Source organism: Onychomys torridus, chromosome X (genome assembly GCF_903995425.1).
Source record: "Onychomys torridus chromosome X, mOncTor1.1, whole genome shotgun sequence".
Lineage (NCBI taxonomy): Eukaryota > Metazoa > Chordata > Mammalia > Rodentia > Cricetidae > Onychomys > Onychomys torridus.
In genome coordinates, this window is record NC_050466.1 from 8,624,856 (window position 1) to 8,630,008 (window position 5,153).

The following is a 5,153-nucleotide window of genomic DNA, read 5'->3' on the forward strand; positions in this document are numbered from 1 at the left end:
TACCCAGCTCTGAAGTCTGCGAATTACAAAGCCAACCTGCTAGGCAGGATGTGCCCATTTGTACAATGGTGTCACAACTGTTATGGGGCAACCAGCCATTCACTCTCTGATCAGCTTTGAGGCTTGCTTCTCAGGAGGAAATCCATGCCTGATACTATAAATCTTGTCAACAACTCATGTTTGGGAAGATCATAGGCTCAAAGGGAGAAGTTATTACTGTTGTTTAACTAAATTGACAAAGCATTATGCAGTCTTCAGAATGTCTGTGTTTATGCCCATAGACAAAATGGACTCTTGGTTTTAATCAGACAAGCTTTTCTTTGAAGTGGACAGTGGTACTCTAATGTAGAAACTCACAGCTGTTCAAGGTGCTGAGAATAAAGGCCTCTGAGGGCCCAGATTTAAGCAAAACACTATACCTACCTGTAGCACGAATCTTAAAAGGTCTTATTAATAAAAACAAACCCAATGCCAGTTATCGGAGTGAATGCTGGATGATCAGAGAAGCAGAACAAGACACAGCCACCTCACCTTGCCAATTCCTCAGCTGGTCCTGTTTCCTTAGACTGGAAGCCTCTGAGTCCTCATCCAGAATGAATCTCAGCTGAACTGTTGCTCAGAAGCCTAAAAGCTTAACCAGGCTCATCCTCATGCCTTAAATACCTTTCTGCTTCCTGCAATCACTACCTGGGATTAAAGGCTCTTGTTACTATGCCTGGCTGTTTCCAGTGTGGCTTTAAACTCACAGAGATCCAGGCATATCTCTGCCTCTGAAATGCTAGGATTAAAGGTGTGTGCTACCACTGCCTAAGCTCTATGTTTAATATTGTGACTGTTCTGTTCTCTGACCCCAGATAAGTTTATTAAGGTGCACAATATTTTGGAGAACACAATATCACCACAACTACCATAATAAGGCTCAAGGAACCCTGTGAAAGAGGGAGTGAGAAGAATGTAAGAGGTGGTAGATTAGAAGCACGCTGTGAAATGTCATCCTCTAGGCATGATACAGCCATTGTAACCACACATTATAGTAGCTAGGATTATCTGCAATGGGCCTATACAAGACTGGCTCTGTCACAATCAATCATGGATAGGGAAAGTGCTCATGATATACCCTTTACTCCTGAACTCTTGGCTCTTAACAGTTTCTGGAATGCAGGCAGTCATTGCCTTTAGTAGCTGTGCAGCTACTGCTGAGTTCAACAGGATCCAATAGATAGCTGCAAACTCACGATCACACAGACAACCTTGGTCAAACTCAATAGACCACAAAATAAAACATTTACACAGAAATAAGGGGAAAAGGGAAAAGGTAGAGTAGACAGGGGTGAGATAAATTAGTATGCATTTGAAATTGTCAAATACAATTTTAATTTTTAAAACTCGTTGCATGAGACAATTATTTCTAATGTATATCAGTGAGATTCCTAATTAGTAACCAGTGTACACAGCCAAAAAGTAAAGCAGAAAATCAAAGGAGTAAATGAATCATTCATCTAGCTTTTATCTTGAGACAAACTTTGCTGAGCTTTTAACGTCCAAGCCTCATAGACACACTCAAAAATATGATGTGATGGAGCCTCCCTAGAGCAGAGACCACTAGACCACCCTGCATATTTGTACAATATTGAAACTAAACAGGGCATACTTTGCAAATAAAAAGGAATTAGACACCTCTTCTCTTCCCACAATGATAGTAAAATAAAATGCTCATATTAAAATTTGGGGATGAATGGAGGGAGGAAAATTTCCCTTAGGAGTATATTTAAAGGGATTAGAGATATGGCTCAGCAGTTAAGAATACTTACTGATCTATCAGAAGACCTGGGTTCAGTTTCCAGAAACTTCAAGATGGCTCACAGCCCTGTAACTCCAGTTTCAAAGGATTCAATGTTATCTCCTGATGTCCTCTATCACTATATGAATGTGTTGTACATACATATACTCAGGTATACACATATACATATAAAACAACGAGTTTCTTTTAAAAGAGAGTACATTTACAAAGAAATCTTTTTATGTGGGATTGTAGTTGGAATTCATCCAATCTATGTGATCCAAGAAATTTTAAGAATATTTATTTAAATTGATGCTAGACTGAAAACACTTCAGTTAGTTGACAGAAGTAAATGCATATCTTTGAATAAAGTATTTCAACCTTTACCTCCAAAAAATATCTTAGATCAAGTTTCCCAGACTATGAGCTCATCATCAAAAGGATTAAACATCAAATAGAACAAGCACAAAGCCACAGCAACATCAAAGCACATAATGATACTCAAACTCATGCAAATATTGTGTCATTAGATATATAGTTGGTCTCCTAAATACACTGATACTTTTAAAAGTATGAAAGAATGGGTTAAAATGGAAAAACAACAAACTATGCAAATGAATAAATATGATGAAGGAAATCATGTGAAGTTTCAGAAAAATAATAACTGAAAGGCTCAATGAATAAGTTTAGCAGTTCAATAGAAACTAGCTCAAATAAAACCATAAACCTGAGTGTTTAAGAGGTTGTTAATAACTTAATAAACCCAATTCAAGGAGGAACTAAAATAAGTTTTATAATGATTAAATGTTTAAGTTCAGGGCCAAATCTTTTATTTGTTTAATATTAGAGAATCTTATACATGAATTCATACATGCATCTAATCCTCATTTCTCCTTCCAACTCCTACCTAGTTCTCTGACCCAGACATTCCCCCTCTCAACTTCCCCCTCCTCCTCCTTTAATACAATTAATACTGGGCATGTGTATGGGGCTGTCCTCTGGTACATGGGCAACCTGTCAAGGGCCATATTCTTGCATAAAACTGACCCTTACTTCCCTAGCCACTCACAACTTTCCAGAAGAAGCTAACATTTTTATTAGAATTTTTAGCCAAGGTCATAATTCTTTATGACAAAATTTCCATCAAACAAAAAAGGTCTGCCCTTAGACAATCTTCTCTCTCATAAAACAATAAAGTTAGGAATCGGGTTGATCAAGATAATTTTTTTTCCAAGTGTTAATTCTGCTTTATTAGTCAACCGGAAAACTACACAGTCCTCCAGGCCAGGAGGGGATTAACTTAATCCTCTTCCTCATCATCACCAGCTCCAGCACCACCCTGGCCCTTCTTGGCATTCTTCCTCTTCACTCGGCCTGGGCGGCCACCACCATAAGGAGAACGGAGGGAGAAATCAATGTGCTTCTGGTAGTCCAGATGGACGATGAAGGATGGAATGTTCACCTGCTTGAAGACCCTGATATGACGCTGGTGGATGAGCACATGGGCATGGTGAATAGATTTAGCCAGACCCAGTTTAAAGACCTGAGTCTACAGCCGCCTCTCCAAGAAATCCTCAATCTTCAAGCCCAGTATGTAATCCAGCTTCATCTTGCCCTCATCCAACACCCCAATGTGAACAAGTCGCCTCAGCAGAGCATTGCCTTCAAAAAGACGCCATGGGTCCTTTTCGACCAGCGTCAGCAGCTCCCGGGCAGCCTTGGGGATCTTAGCTAGGGTAAATTTGACCCTTCAGAGCCCATACTCTCCGATCAGCTTCAGTTCCTGGTTGAGAAGCCATTTCTCGAAGGGTCTCTGCAGGATCACATAGGTTTTGCGACAAATCCAACTTCTGGCAACCAGCATGTTGGCTTCTCTAGGCCCGCTATACCTACGAACTCACGCCTGTGACAAAGAGTGATAATTTTAAAAATACCTATGTCTTTAAAATTAAGATATACCTGGGGCTGAAGAGATGTCTCAGTGGTTAAGAGCACCTGCTGGATGACAGTTCCAGCATGATGGTTAGGGTGTTTGGCCATCTGATCACCAGACTAGGTCAGATCAGGCTTTCTCTCGACCATTGCCAGCAGTCTACAGAGGATATACCATTGTGGATTTCTGGGGACCTCTCCAGCACTCTGCCTATTCCTGTTCTCATGTGGTCTTCATTTATCATGGTCTGTTATTCCTTGTTCTCCCTTTCTGTTCTTGATCCAGCTGGGATCTCCTGCTCCCCTAAGCTTTCTTTCCCTCAAACCTTGCCCTTCATTACTCCCACTGTTGTCCAGGTTGTTCATGTAGATCTCATCCATTTCTCTGTTATTGGGCGATCCCTGTGTCTTTCCTAGGGTTCTGTTTTCTAGGTAGCCTCCCTGGAGTTGTGTAGCAGTCTAGTCATCTTTGTTTTACATCTAGTATCCCTGGAGGAGATGAGAATGGAGGGGAGGGGCTAGGGGGAAGGTGGGGGTGGGGACGGGAGGGGGGAGGACAGGGGAACCCATGGATGATGTGTAAAATTAAAACACAAATATAATAAATAACAAAAAAAAGAAGCTTACCAGGAAAAAAAAAAGAGCACCTGCTGTTCTTACAGAGGGCCCAGGTTGAATTCCCAGCACTCATATGGTGGCTAACAAGCATCTGTAACTCCAGGTTCAGGGGATCTGGATGTCCCCCTCCAGCCTCAGTGAACACTCCATGCACATGGTGCATTTACACATATATGAGCAAAACAGTCACACACATAAAATAAAGATAAATACCATTTCTTTTTAAAGATTTACATTTCTTGCAGTGATTAGTAAGAATGTAAAAACAGCAATTAGGAACTATTTAAACTGAACAAAAGTGATGGAAGTTTAAAGTTATGTAGGATGAAGCTACAGCAGAATATAGAGGGTGCCTTATAAGTTTTAAATATTTAAACTAATCTATAGATAAATGCAATTTAATGAAATCCAAACATACATACATATATATGAAAATTTACAAGCCCATCCTAAAATATTTGTAGTATTTTATATTGCCAAAAATATTTATGAGTTTTGAAGAGCTTAAGAGTCTTATCTTACCTAAAATCAAGAGTTATAAAGATATATGGATTATTGAGACAATGATGTATTGACCCATAGATTGATAAACTGAGCAATGAAACAATTTTGAAGTCCAAGAAACCACTGACTTAATATATGGGAACTTGATATAGGACAAGTCTTTTATTGAGAATTAGTACAAAAGCATAAACCCTTCAATAAATGATGACATGGCAATTGATGCACCGAGACATTAAGACCAGTAAGAATGTTTGGCTTTGTAATAGCACAACACTAAGATGCTTCTAGCAGTGAAATAAGTGGAAAAATAACATAATGG

At 39.5% G+C, this 5,153-nt stretch overlaps 1 pseudogene; it reads right to left on the reverse strand.

Moving 5' to 3' along the window:
• Positions 1-3,052: 3,052 nt before the first annotated feature.
• On the reverse strand, positions 3,053-3,644 carry LOC118574514 (annotated as a pseudogene).
• Between the last annotated feature and the right edge of the window lie 1,509 nt (positions 3,645-5,153).